Below are 15,670 nucleotides of genomic sequence, written 5' to 3' on the forward strand. Positions count from 1 at the left end.
CTTTGAATGTTTTAAACCACACTTCTACCACTGTACTTCAGTCTTTGATTTTTGCTGTTTGTACTTCATTGGAAGCAGACCCTTTCTTTTCTCTACACATCCTAAGCACTATCCAAAGGTATTATAAGATGGAGTGACCTCACCTTTGAAGAGGTTTCAGTCCAAGAATGTGCTCATACAATGCATTTGCTGCAGGAGTTCAGCACCTTCTCAAAACTGGTTGACCCCTTGGGAGACCTGTTTAGGAGCTCATCATGTAGCTTTAACCTGTTTTAAGGTAGGGTGGAATACATGAGTGTGGCAAACAAGAGGTGGAAATAAGATTAGCCCAAACTGGGTTCTGTGTTTGTTTGTAGGTTGTTGCTGTCTAATTTTTTAGTAGATATGCATATTTTTGTACACCCTTCTTAAAGTTACAGCCAACTGAAACCCTTTTGTGTTAATATCTCCACTTGCTTCAATATTTCAAAAAAAAAATTTTTTCATTTGAATTTTTTCATTTGAGTATATCTTTGCTGTCCCTGTGCTGTAGCTCCCTTTTCAACTTGTGCTCTTTATGCACAATGTACGTGTGAGTAGTGCCTGTTTTATGTCCCCACAGTATGAATAGTATTAATAAGTATTATTTCGACAATAAAAGGAAGGACTGCAGTCCTGAAATACCTGGATGAAGTCTGAAATACATGAGTATGACCATCCTGACTTCAGTGATGTTCTGTGTTACAGGAGATCTTCAAGGTATATGAACTCCACTGCAGAAATGCTGTCTACGAGTAAAACTGGTTCAGCTACAGACTTACAGAAAAACAGAGTTGTAAAATACTTTAACAGGTTCTCTAGATTAATTCTCAACCTGATGTTGATGAAACATTTAAGGGCTGAAAGCCAACCAAAGACAATGTGCAAAAGGATGACCAAAATATTAACAACATCCAGAGGAAAATCAGTAAAAGTATGATGCCTGTCTGTATTGTTAGAAATGCATTTATTGTATCTGCTTTGAATCCATTTTCCTAGTTCATACCATGGAGAATTCATTAAACAGCAAACCTCTTGCACAATTAAAAGCTGTTCTGTTTCCTCTCTCAGTTCTCTCTTCTTAATGTTAAAAAGGTTAATCCATTTTCTATCAGCTTTCTTCCTGGCTCACATGGTGTACCAATTTTCTGTAGATTCTTTCTAAATGTTCCTCTTTTCTCTAGGAGTATAGTGTACAAAGATGATCTCACCTAAAGCCCTGTGAGTGTTGTTGAGTAGAAGGAAAGATACTTCTCTTCTCTTCTAAACTATACTCTGGCCAAAGCTATACAAACATTGTTTTATTTCGCTCTGGTGATCAACCATAACCCCAAGGTCTTCTTGGGAAGAACTGTTATCTAATTGATTGTTCCAAGGTTTCTGTCTGTGGAACTGATTACTCCCACCTACATGAAAAGCCTTGCAATTGTCCCAATTAAATTCACTGAATTCCATTTTTTTTCCTGTTTGTTAGATCTGTAAAAATGAATTTGAAATCTAAGCATGTCCTCCCAAATACATTTCCCATGTCTGTATCACTGGTAGATTTAACAAAGACATTGAAATGACCTGACGTATAATAGAATCTTCCTGATCCTCATTCAGTGTCTCTCCATTAGAATATAACCCTCGGGTGTATTTTTCTTATACCTGGTGTAAGTTTTATCTAGATCTAGTTTGCTTATGAGAATGCCATCTGAGACCATGCCAAAGGCCTTTCTAAAGCCAAGATGCATTACATCCACTGCTTCTACCTACCCACAAGGTCTGTTACCTTGTCACAGAGGGAGTTTACATTGATTTGACACCATACATTTCTGACAAATCTATGTTGGCTGCTACATGTCTCCTACTCATCTCTCTGTTACAGGAGCAGAGAGAATAATCCGTGTTGTCTCACTATTGATTTTGATTGCATCAAAAAAAAAAGTCTGACATTTAATGTGAAATTTTATCATTAATCCTCTTTCTTTCATAATCAGATGAATTAAGGTAAATTTCATTCTAAGTTCTCAATATAAAATTATTATTTTTTCCTACCATGTCAATACAATGAGAAGGATATGCTAGGTTTTCTTTTTCATACATAAAAAAGTGGAATTGAGAGCTAATTTTGAAATTCAAACAATTGCTAACTATGGTTCTCTTATGGCTGCTTCTTTAATAAATATGCGTGTACACATTGCCTAAATATTTGCAAAAATATAAAATCCACAATATTTTCTGAAGTGTTTTCTACCCAGGAAAGACACTGGAAATACAAAGGGCATTCAAATTTAGGTAGCATAAGGGAAGATTTTCTTGCCAATATGTTTCAACCTTGTTGTGTCAGGGTGAGAGGACAGCTCAGTCTCTGCAGGCGATTTGGTCCTTGGTTTCTCTGCTGAGACTGTGAACAAAGTTGCCAGTTAGCACCAGCTGTAATACAGATACCTGTTCACTACACTCTGGACTGAGACCAATAGATATTTCTCATAGGTCACCGAGCAGCCATCTGTCATTAGTGACCTGTAGTCACTGCTGATGTGTTAGATCTCATCTAGCGCTACAGAGTGAAAAAAATCCCTTTCGTGTTACCAAGCCAATACTTTTTTTCCATCCACAGAAAGATTTTAAAGCAGGTTTTAAAAGTCTTTTTCACACTGCTGTTTGTTTCTCAGCTTGCTGCCGGGATCTAAACCTTCAGTGACGGTCACCATCTCTGGAATCCCAATGTGGCAGGGAGCAAGAGAAGGAGAAGAGTACATCTTAACCATTCAAGGTATTATCAAAAAACACTGCTATTGCAGCAAGTGAGGTTGGAAAGTCACAGCCCTTCACATGAGTTCTGTTTCAACCACATGCAATCTCCATTATCACTTGGAGATTCTTATTCTGGTAAGTTCAAATCATGGCAATTTATTACCAGAGCAGTAATAGCATTGCTCTACAAATTTTAAAAGATCTGTTCTTTGTCACACTGAGGCACACCAATATACTTTTCCTTCCTTTTCCCTCCTTAGTTTTTGAGCCATCAGAAAAGTCCAAGAACAGTTTGGGCCTTCAAGACTGTGCTGACCATAAAATTTCTTCCTGTTCTTAGAAATAATGTACAAATGGCGGTAAATAGACATTTATGGCTATAATTGAGTACAGTAGAGTGTATAGTCCTACCAAGACATGATAATTAAGGATCAGAATGGGAGTCAGTACAGATTTTCATAATTAAAACAAAACAAAACAAAAGTGTTTTCCTATATCTCTTAAAGGCTGCTGTTCTCTACTTACAGATATAGATATAGCTAGATAAAAATGATATAAAGAAAAGTTTATTTTTTTTTCTGTTAGTACAAAATATATAAAGCTATGCAAACACTAATGAAAGATATACAGAAAATATCTAAATACAGCTGAGTATGCTTGCTATTTTAAGAGCAAAGACAGTAGCAGCTCATTTTAAGATGGCATTTTATCTTTTTAAAGGAATTTCTGTGTCCATGACAACATAGGATGATTCACTCAGGTGGTTCTTTACAGTGTTATAGTCACTCTACACCAGTACCTGTTGTTGGGAACAATACAGAGATCCTTGAAGTGTTTGGCCAGTTGGAAAGATACTGCCAGTAGAGCCTGCTGAAGAAGTCTGAGAGCTCTGAGACATGGGAGCAAGATGTATTATCTCCTAGAAAAAACTTATGAAGTTAGTGGACTTTTGATAGTTCTTGGAGTTTTGAGAAATGTTCAGATCATCCTAACATAGATGCTACTGCTATTACCTTCCTAGCCACCCTGAAAAGGACCTAAGCAGCATATATCCTTGCTTTTCATCTCAAAATTTTTTATCCCAATCTTTTAAATACCGTTGTTAGTCTTTTCTTCCATCTTCTCTTCAATTTACCTTTCATCCCTCTTCTTCTCTATTTCACTTATGAGTATCCTTTTGTTCTATTTCACCTTCTGTTTTCGCTTTACTTGCTTTTCATTTTGGAAGGAAAATATATTTTAATAATAAACATCCACTACAAGAAGAGATATTCAAATATTTACATTTTTTTTTCATATCTTCGTATGCTTACATTTTGGATGGCTGGTCAGCGACATCAAAGATCAGTAAAAGTAACTATAAGTTGAGCAGACAGATTCAGTGTTAAATGATGTCTATATACTTTCTTCCAATGGTTAGTATCAGTACTTTACTAATGATGTTATCTGTTTGAGATTATAATGCACTAAGACAAATTTGGCTAGAAAGCCTCATGCTGAACTCATACTATTCATACTCACAGAAAGAGAAGACTTCTAGATGATCTGGGTGAGTTTTCTTATTAGAGCATTTTTAGCAATAAATTTTGAGCAAAAATCACCCCAAACTTTTAGAAATGAATCTCTATTTTTTCATTTCTGCTCAAGAAAATAAAAGATAAACAATTTCTGAAGACCTTAAAATATTAGACTCTTACTTTTTCAAAATTTAATATTTTGAATGTTCCATTTCTTCTTGCAAAACTTCCTTCTATTCTGTTTTATAATAAATGTTAAAAATTTTAAAATCAAAATCAACTTTAAACAGTAGTTTTATTTAAGGAAAATTTTAGAAATTCCTTCTTTCAGGTAAATCCCATATCCTTCCTGCGAAATTCTCTCTGTTTTAATGAGGTGGAATAGGAATGGCAGGAGCATTGATTTTGCCTGCCTTTCATTCCCTTTTCTTAATTTGACTGTGTTGGTTCTTTTTGCTTCCATGTCTGTCTCTAGTTCCAGTCAGGGACCCAACCCAATTTTCACAGGCTTGTGTCTTTGCTTATTAGCTCATGTTAATACAAGCAGGTCCAATGCCTACTTACTTCATGATCCAAACAACTGACTTCATTCGGTACCTTCTGCTCCAGCCTTGATTCAAGACTGGTATATAGGAGGTGGGTTTTTTTGTCTCTGGCTTTAGTTATGTGTTTTGTTTGTTTGTTTGTTTGTCTGTTTGTTTTCCAGGTATGACAAAGGAAAGCGGAAAGCAGGAAACAGCAGTTGTGCTGTTGATTGGCTACCAGTCGACAAGTAGTCCGTGATAAAAAAACATGAGCCTGTGGTCAAATGAAAAGATAACACATTAGAAAACATGAGGTTATCTTTCAGAGAAAATCTTTTTCCAGAATTATAAGATAATACGGACCATTTCTAGATTCCTTTAGGAAGTTCTTCCTGCAACTAGCTGATCTCACCTTTGGCTGCAACTGCACTGGTAGCAATGCAAAGATGAAAAAATACTCATGGAGACATGGTTGTGGAAGCAACCTCTCAATCAGAGTTTTTGGTTTTCCTAATTCTAACTAAAAGATACCTTCCATTCTAAATATTCCTCAGATGTCTGTCTTCTTGTCTATTTCCATTTCATTGACCCTCTATCTATTTTCAAACCTAATCTGAAAAACATATTTTTTTCTCTCCCATCATTTCTCTGCCTCATAACTATTATGATTTGAAATATAAGCTTTGTATCTTTTAATAGGGAAAAGTGTTTATGTGAAAAACTCATTCATGCAAATAATAAATATTGTGGTGACACTTCCCTGAGGCCAGGAACTTGTAGATGCATTTATTTATTGCTTTATTTATTTAATTTATATATTAATTTATAATTTATTTTTTATTTAGTTGCTTATTTATTTAATGCTTTTTGCATTTATCCATTGCTTTCCTTAATTAACATTTTGAGGACAGAAAATTCCTGCTCATGATGATGTCTTTGTAAACTCAGAATGAAAAAAATGTTCTTTCCATGGCAGTACTTAAGTGTTAAACAACCTCCTAAACTCAAATCATTTTCAAGGAGAGAGAAAACATAATAATGGAAAAGACGAAAAATATTTGATTTATTTTGAGAAAAGCATTTACACTGTAGACATTTAAATGCATGGTTACAAAGCTATATTCTCTACTTAACTGACAGACAAATGCCATTGCAGCAGCATTTGTGGCAGATTCAGTGATAGAAGCCATTTCCCATAAGTACAAAGGGGATAGGAGGGTTGCTTTCTGCATAAAAAGGGTTTTTTTGTGTGCTGACCTTTAGTATTATGAAAAAGACTTACAGAACTCAAATAAATAAGCTCAGCCTTCTTCTCTATGACTTCTGACAAATGAAGATTCTGCACATACCCCACTGGAACCTGATTTCTACCTAAAATGATAGAATAGAAGGAAGCGCCATGGGAAAAATGCAGGGGCCCTGTCCGTATGACATGTTCTCTGGCTTTCTCCTTGGAAAAGGAATATTTCATTTTTATGCAAAAGCAGGGCTGGTTTCCCCTCTGCCTCTATTCAGCCTTGCCACCCATTCTTTCAACAACAGACATTATTAAAAAAAGAAAATCATATAATTAGCTCCTGTTTCTCAAAAGAAGTTTTAACTGAGCTACACCAACTAACCTTTTAATCTTTTTTTTTAATATCTTGGGAGCAATGATGATAGCATAGTGTTCAACCAATTCACAAAAATATAATGAAGTAGTTAGACTATGTCTTATATTCAGGCTCACCAATATCATGTGCTTCTATGACAAATTTAATGTACAAGTTTGGTCAGCAGTAGATTGCAGTACCTTACTATATCACTTCCTACATTACCAAATATACATCAATATTCACATGAGACATCTAGAAATTGTTAGCATCATTAAAATTGCTTCTCTAACCCAGTAGATTGGTCAAACAATATAATCTGAAGTATTTGCTCTGTTGGAAAAATAAGGCATTACTGAAATGTTCAAATGAAAATCTAAAATCTAAACCCAATATTTAATTTTAATCAATATTTAATCTTCTACTTGAGTTTTGCTACATTTTGTGAAAATTGTAATTCTAGATTTTTCATTCTCAATTTCAGTTCTTGAACTTCTGTTCCCCTACTGCACATTTTTCCTGATAAACTGCTGTTTCTCCTTTTTATGACATTGTTAAACCCTGGGATATAGCCAAACAATTTTTACCTTATTCTCTGAAAAGAAAAAGTTTTAAGATAAAAACTATCAAAGTAATAGAACTTCCTACAGAAGAAATTCCATTTTTTCTGTTGGCTTTACTACCTATAGTGAATTCTGCACTAGTCTTCCACCCCTATCTCCCCTGCCTGCTCAAGGCCACCTAATGTTAAATCATGTGTCAGTTCTCTGAGCACTTTGATTTTGTTCTACCAGTAAAGATAACTTCGTTAAATTGTGATGTTCTGAAAATGTCAGAAACATCTTTAAAGTTTTCAAGAAAAATCATACTCCAGAACTGAGCCTATTGTAACTAGTTTTGATTCACTTGGAAGTTGGTCTTGCTCTGTTATACTCTTCAACATCCAAGACACCAAAGCTGTGCTATGTCTCATGAACAGTTGCTATACTTAACGGAAAGATAGGACAAAGCACATACACATGAAATAAAAATTTAGTGAATGGTGGTAACAGACTTCTACAATAAGACACGCTGATCTTTGGGGAGTGATTGGTGTTCTTCTGGATCACATCCTACAATGGCTGATGGAACTGGAAAACAAAATTGACTTACAGCTAAAGACACTGCAGGTAGATATTTACACTACTTTACGAGGAGCCTTGAATTGTTCCTAGGGAATCAATGGAGTCACAAAGGAACATCAAAAGAGCAGTAGAGAGTGCTCATTTAGAAATCTAAGCCCTACATGGCATACAGACTAGGAGTGGTCCTTGGAAAACACCAGTGCCAGGATTATTTTGAACAAATACCTTTGACAAATACGTATCTATGAATTGTAGGTTTGTACATCTGTACCTAAGCTAATCACTGCATACCTTTTTTACAAATCCTGGAGAGAAATAAACACTTCCTCTCAGACTGAAAGAGTCAGCTAAACCAGATCAGATGAATGACACTATATCGTTGCCTCTTTCTCTCTATGGATTATAAAGACAATAAACAATTGCAAGTATCTCCACATGATCAGATGAATTCTCCTCTTCTTTCTCCTGTTTTCTCCACATAACCTTTTCACATAAAAGAAGACACAGTGTTCCTTACTTAATCCCCTATTTACTATCAAACCCTTTGCGTTTCAAGCTGGTATAGAGCACCTCAAGGTGATTCTCCTTTATACCACTTGCAGCTGTGCCATTTTTGGTGAATACAGTGGGCATCAATATTCTATTCTACAATACAGTGTAAGGAAATATTCAATATCATCTCGAACCATCAAGTGTCAGTCAGCGGATTTCTTTGATCCCATTTGAAAAGACTTTTCTGAGAAATGAGATTGAGGTGGCAGCTGTACTGAACATTGTATAGCTGCTGCACCTAAAGGGAACCCAGTGGTAGAAACAAATCCAAGTGTCTGTGCCTTTAGTAGTAACAAAAGCTACTCTACAGAAACAGTCAAGGTTAAGGCTACGGAATAAGCAAAGCAATTTGTTAACCATCTATTCTTCCCCACTTCATCTGATTCTGGCTACTGTCAGCAAGAGAGGCAAACTGATGAACCTACCAAAATGTTAAAAGTTTTTTTTCTGGCTTTGGCAATTATAATTATTCTTAGTTTAGGGCTTTCCAATTCACCTTAAATATTGTGGAAAAAACCTGAAATGTAAACATTAACTGTCTCTCTCCCAGATAGATCATTAGCAGCAGAAAATGTATTTTGACCACTGTGTCTGACACCATGAGTCTTCACTCTGTCTTCAAAGCTTGAAATCTGTTATCTAAAGCTATAGAATCTTCTTCAACTGCTCTCTGTGAGCAATCTACCACGAGAGGGAGACGGTGCATCACCCAGGGTAGGGGTGGTTTTGCCATCTGACGCAGAGCTACTGAACTCCATGATTTAGAGGGAGGGGTGGGAGGGAATACTCAGTTTAGAGCAGGAATTCACCTGCAGTCTTAAATAATTATAAATAGATATAATTGTAATGTGTTTGTTTGTTTGTTTTGTTTTGTATTTTCATAAGAAAACTGCTTTACAAATATCACGTCATCTAATTCTTACGACGCTCCAGCAAAGGCTTTAGAGAAGTAGTGCTAGTAACTTAAATATTTGACTACATAAATTCAGCAGTAAGACCAACAAACTGAAACTCTGTCTTAGCCTTATGTCCTGATTTTCCTTTTTGCCCATTATTTTTTCTTTTCTTGCCACATGAAATTCATTTGATGGTAGAAAAAGAAGATGTGTTACAGAGCTACCCATGTATTTGAATAGAGTAATTCAGAAAGACAAGTGACTGATTATAACTGCACATTGCCCTGAACCTTTACTGGGATGTAGACCTGAGGGAAATTCTGCCCCTCTCCACTTTGTACTGAACTTGTTGGCTGTGTTAAAATTTCTCATTTCCTTCTGACACAAGTGTGAGAAGCCAAGGGCAATACAGAAAAGGTGATGGCATTTATTGGAAACATGCAAAGAGTATGCAAACTGCTTGCTGGTGTTCGAATTACCAGCAATTTAACACATCTTTCTAGCAAATCATCAAACAGGCTGAAATAATTTACTCGCAGCCTTGGAGAAAGAAACCTTTAATCAAATGTACTTCTCAGAGAACGGCTATGACCTTGTTTGTGGTTATAGTTTATTTAAAACATAGGTGAGAAAATCTTTGCCATTTGTTGTGTTTTTATTGCTGCAGAGTATATGAGTACTTATGTACTGAAGTATTGTTTTTGAGGGTATTTTCTTCCCAGGGATTCATTAAAAACTCCTTGTTAAAATGTTCCACATGCTTGACGCACTGTAGCAGCTAAATACAGTATACAGTCAAATTAAAAGCTATACACCCTGGGAGACAACTTCAATTTTACAAAAGGGAAGGCCAAGGAACAAAAAGGTTCAATGAAGGGTAAAAGTGAAAAGTTAAAACACATAATTAATTAATTTCTGCAATCTGCTTATTATATCTACTCAAACATACTGAAGCAACTGTAGGAGGTGAAGATTGTAAAGGAAAAGGGAGAGACATTTATCACCTCCTTTGTTAGCAAAGCAGAAAGCCCTCAATTAACTTCATCTGAATAATGGAGGAGTTGCATTTTAGCACTCACTCCTTGGCTAAGCTAAGAGGATGATTCACTTCTGAGAATGGACAAACAAAAAAGAGGCTTCTGGCATTTGACAACAGGTCATGTTTTAATTGTCAGAAAAGTCCACAGTAATACTGTAGGAAGACACACTTAAAAAACTCTGATTATTCAGCTGCTTCTTACAAATTTTATCTGGATCAGTTTTATATCACATTTTGTAATGGAGACCTAAAATCTTTTTCCTACAGAAGTGAATGGTAAAAACAAAGCAAAACTAAGGCATAGAGAGAAATGACCTCCCTGATTTCACGAATCCAGCACCAGAGGTGGCAAGAAAACCTACATATTTAACTATTCAAGCGGTGTCTCATTTCCATGAACCATGTTAAATTACAACATACAGGGAGATGTACGACCTGATTATATATTGTTACTCTCATGCTACCTGGAATTGGTGGCAGCAACATTGAAGACATTCATGATCTCTAGGGAACTGGGATGAATAGTCAACTCGCAGGTCACAGGTTCTGCCCAGACTGTACGCAGATTGGTGCAGATTCACCGGGGAATGTACCCCTAGCTCTCTCTTCTCCATGGATCTGGGAAGTACAATTGTTATGCCTACTCTCTAAAGAAATAGCAGGGACAAGGGTGAAATGATCACAAAGCATTTCCAGGTCTTCTCACTCTTGTAAGTGCCCTGCAGAAGGAGCTGCGTTGGATAGGATATCAGGATCAAAGACGTGCCTAGTAAAGCACAGGCTAATTTATACTGCCTCTCTGGTAAATGCAATCAGCTAAAAAGCTACTGATAAATGCCATTTGTTCAAAGCTAGCTTATTACTTTTACATTACTCTCCAGTGCAGTCATACTATGAGCATGGAAATCATCCATCCATGCAAATGTGAATGTCTAGTGTAAGCAGCTTGTTTAAACACTGTCTGTAGTCAAAGGACAGCAACACACATTTTCAGTAGGCAATTCATCCTAGCTGAGCTGCAAGCCTAAAATAGCTGGGATGAGGACTTAGATGACTCTCTTAATTTGGACATCTTACTTTTGTATAAATTTTATTAAATGAGATGACTTCTACTCCAACTGACAGCCTGGGGAAACTGGTGAACTTTCACAATAGGTGAGGCCAGTTCTAATATCGCTGACCCCAGCTGTGTTAAGGTTATCAGCTTAGCTGAAATATTGCAATGCTAAAAAAGAAACAGTAAAAAACATGCACATATACTGAGGTAGTTTGTGGAAACTGGGAAATATTCTTATATTTTCTGTGGCTTTCAAGATTTAGTGTTCATGTTTTAGTTTTTTCCTGGAAGCTTTAAAATCTAAAAGGCAGAGAATATTTTATATTAACATGACTCTAAAATGTAAGGTTTTAAGGAAAAGTACAAGGAAATTTCTACTGGTTTTTGAGCAAGGATAACTGCAGTATACAATGACAGGGATGTGGAGAACGTCCTCAGACATTTCGATGTTCTGTTTTAAAACAAAAACACAGAATCACAGAATCACAGAATTGTAGGGGTTGGAAGGGACCTCAAGAGATCGTTGTGTCCTACCCCCCTGCCAAAGCAGGTTCCCTAGATCAGGTTTCCCAGGTAGGTGTCCAAATGGGCCTTGAACATCTCCAGAGAAGGAGACTCCACAACCTCCCTGGGCAGCCTGTTCCAGTGCTCCGTCACCCTTACTGTGAAGAAGTTCTTTAAATCAATAATGACCTGTCCGTAGACACAAAGTATGCTCAAGCTATTCACTCCAGCCCTGTTATCTATTTCAGAATTATTCAAAAGGCTCTGATCGTGTCAACACCATCACTTTTGTAGATATCTGCATCTGTGCAAAATTTCTTCTAAACTTGGTCTCTCTCAGCCAGCACAAAGGGATTGACCTTGCAGGTGAGATGGGTAGACAACACTCCTGTCCTAGCAAAAAACTGTAAAGATGTTTCTTACTGCATATGATCATTGTTATAACTTTTTTTTTTTTTTTCCATTGAGAACCTCCTGCACCAAACACTTCTGTGAAACCATCTGACCATCTGCAGCTACAAACCAGATTTCCAGTTTCGTGTAAGTAATGGACATAACTGAGTTACCTGAAACAGGTAGGCTAAAGTGCTGCCCTTGTAACAAAATAAAAAGCCTTTTATATTTTATGATAGTTCAGTTGGGAGAGACCTACAAAGGTCATCAAGTCCAACTGCCACAACAGTTGTCCACAGCATCAAGTCCAACTCTCACAGCAGCAGAAAAACATTAGAGCTATTGTGAGTATGTCAGAGGAAAGGGAACTAATCCCTTCACCATTGCTATATTTCTCCTGAAATTTGATACATTTTCCACCTTTGTCCAGGCTCAGTTTAACTCTCTGACATGATGGGACTCCTATTACTTGCTTTAGCACTGCTATAACCACCTCTTTGGAAAGCCATTGCACAAGCCAGCAAAGCTTTTGCTGTCAGGTTGACGTGACCTTCAAATAAATAAATGCCAGAATTTTATTGCACTTGACTCACCCTCCTTTTCTTTCCTCCAAGGATTAGGTGTTGAGGCCACATTTAGGAATAGGGATTTAGGTTGTGATCTAAAGGAAAGGTGGCCGTAGACTTCAATAGATGCTGGATTAAGTCATCATCTTGTACCCGTTCCTTTTAGTTGCTTGACAGTTAAAGTTGATGTGAAATATCCTAGTGAGGCAAAGCTTGTAGGAAAGAGCAAATCAACCTCTCTAGGTCTGAAACAAAAAATATATGTTGTAATAGAACAGGGAAAAGACAGAAGTGATGGAATTGCAATTTTCTTTACTATCAAGATTAATGCTACAGAGATTCACCTAAAGGTAAATAAGACCTTGTGTGTGTGCTCGCTTTCCTTTTTCCACTGAACCATGAGGCAACAACAACAGGAAAAAAACTGAAGGGAGAAGTCTAAGGACTAGCAGAAAAGGGAACATATCTGTCACAGAGATAGCCGGGGTTGGTTTTCTGCTGTGTTTTGCAGTCACTGGGGCAGCCAGGTGAGGTGACAGTCCCCAGTGCTCAGCTCACAGCTAGCTCAGTTCTGACATGATGGATAGCTGGGCTCTTCAGCAAGGTCAAAAGAAATTTCCATAGCACAGATGGGAAAAATGCCGAGAGGCTGCTTCATTGCAAAACATTTTTTTAAAAGTCACACAGGGGAAAAGAATGATTTATCCAGGTGGGATGTATTTCTGCAGCATGATTTCTTGTATCTGGCCTGAGCTGTATTGCTCACCTTTCAGAGCAATAGAAAAGGAAAGGCTATGCCCAAAGCACAAACTCTGTGAGGACTGGGTCCTAAACACCTTTCTGCTTGGTAATGAATTACAAGTGGATGGAAGCTCGCTAAAGCTGAAGGGACATGAAGACCAAGAGATTAGTGGTATATTTGACCTTTTCTGTTCATGCTGTCTTCCTCAGGCAAATTGTAGGCTTTGAGGTTTGAAGACTTTTGTCCTCAAGGCATTTAGCTTGTTATACTGCCAGAAGAAACAGGTAATGATCAATCTGTGTGGCAGCAGGAGGAAAAGAAAGAGAAATGGTGTGGGGAATGTTTCTGCTGAAACTCTGGATTTTAAGAAACACTCCCTGGGCCTCGTTTCCAAAGTCCTTCAATTTCAAGAGGTTCACATAACATAAACTCTTATGTGTACCACAGTTTGGGAAACTTTCATCTATTACACAGATTCTAATGATGGTAGGAAGCTAGATACGGCTGCCTATTCCATCCTGTTTTCTAAGAAGGAAGTTTTCCCTTCAGTCATCAAATGCATATAACCAGAGCAGTTGAGCTGTATAAAACTAATGGTGTGTGTTAGGGAAGAAAACACAGGACGGTTTGGGATTTACCCCTTCCCTCTTTGGAAATAAAACATACAGAAGATCCCACACATCAGTTTAAAAATGGTTAAAGAAGAACACGGAGACAACCATCAGATGGTAGAAAATGCAGAATAACTTTGTTTGTAAGTTCTTAGACTCACAGAATATCCTGAATTCGAAGGGATCCACAAAGATCATCAAGTCCAGCTCCTGGCTCCACACAGGACCACCCAGCAATCAGACCATGTGTCTGAGAGCGTTGTCCAAACACTTCTTGAACTCCAGCAGGCTCAGTGCCATGACCAGGACCCTGGGGAGCCTGTCCCAGTGCCTGACCACCCTCCGGGTGCAGAACCTTTTCCTAACACCCAGCCTGACCCTCCCCTGTCCCAGCTCCATGCCGTTCCCTCGGGTCCTGTCGCTGTCCCCAGAGAGCAGAGCTCAGCGCCTGCCCCTCCGCTCCCCCCGTGAGGGAGCTGCAGGCCGCCATGAGGCCTCCCCTCGGCCTGCTCTGCTCTGGGCTGAACAAACCATGGGACCTCGACTGGTCCTCATATGTCTTGCCCTCCAGACCCTTCACCATCTTAGTAGCCCTCCTTTGGATGCTCTTTAATAGTTTTATGTCCTTACAAAGGCTAACAACAAAACATAAGATCCTGCATCAGATTTGTACCTCACTTATTTGTATCTCTAATATTATATTTAAATAACTAAATGACCACCTGACATTCAAAAATACACAAGACACAGCAGCTATTAATAGCACTCATTACTTTTTTTTTTTTTTTCCTTTGGAATATTTTAGCATTAAGATAAATCTCATGTAAATGAAAGAATGAAAACTGAAGTGTGCTATCACAGAAGTACCATGACCTATTTCTGTTTTCTGAACTCTTATTCTCTCACTTACTTCCTTCAGAATACTTCCCAGTTTCCAACATATGCTCCTGAAAGTTATTCTTGAACAATGTTTTCAGGATCAGATACTGGGATAATTCTTTCTCTGCAGTAGTTATCAAGTCAATTAAAACTAATTCGCTCTGCCCTAGCAGAAAAAAAAAAAAAAAAAAAAAAAGAAAAAAAAAAAAAGAATAAATAGCAGTTTGCAGACTAAAATTCCAGATGGTCTCAGCAGTTTGTTTTCTAGTTTCAGATGTTTGCCTTAGGCCTGCGACAGCCAAATCTTATTGTGTACTTTCACTAGTGACCATTAGGTACAGAGAGCACCCAGGCAGTTCTGGTCATTGGCTAATTATTGCCACAAGAAAAAACCCAGCTCTTGTGCCCTCTCCCACTTGTGCATAATTTATGTTAGTGCACAGAAAAGACCTTGAGTTAAATAAGAAAAAAAGTCTATATTTTTCAAGAAGAAAAAGTAATTTTCAACATGTGGGGCCAGACCCAAGAAAACAATAAGGTCAGTGGGGCTCTGGCAGAGTCACTGTATGGTTGTGAGAGGTACTGAAATATCCTGAAGTTCTTTTATTGCTTTCTAAGGTAAAAGATTATGTTTATACCTCCACTTCCAACTTTCTTGTGCTACTGCTTCTTCACTGTAACAGCCACAAGAAGCTGCATGCCTAAACAGCACCAATGAACAAGGCTTATAGGACCTATTCTCAGCTCCCATCTTGGTTTGCTGAGCAAAGTCAAGCAAGTCACAATTAACTGCCTGATTATAAATTAGGTGTTGCCACACCTGCCCTGCAGGGGTAATGTCTAGAATAATTGGCATTAGAAAAGAACATCAGGATCCTTGGATGAACACTATAATCTTACTGCCAAGTATTGTT

At 37.6% G+C, this 15,670-nt stretch overlaps 1 long non-coding RNA gene across 1 annotated transcript; it reads right to left on the reverse strand.

The window, feature by feature from the left end:
- Nucleotides 1–4,126: 4,126 nt before the first annotated feature.
- LOC308194045 lies at nt 4,127–15,164 on the reverse strand. The gene is made up of 3 exons (XR_013950201.1): nt 14,039–15,164; nt 12,552–12,769; nt 4,127–5,075 (listed from the first exon to the last, which is right to left on the reverse strand). It is a non-coding gene; the product is annotated as an uncharacterized lncRNA (long non-coding RNA).
- Nucleotides 15,165–15,670: the final 506 nt, after the last annotated feature.

The sequence above is a fragment of the Anser brachyrhynchus genome (assembly GCF_964034855.1).
Source record: "Anser brachyrhynchus genome assembly, chromosome: 4".
In the NCBI taxonomy this organism is placed as follows: Eukaryota; Metazoa; Chordata; class Aves; order Anseriformes; family Anatidae; genus Anser; species Anser brachyrhynchus.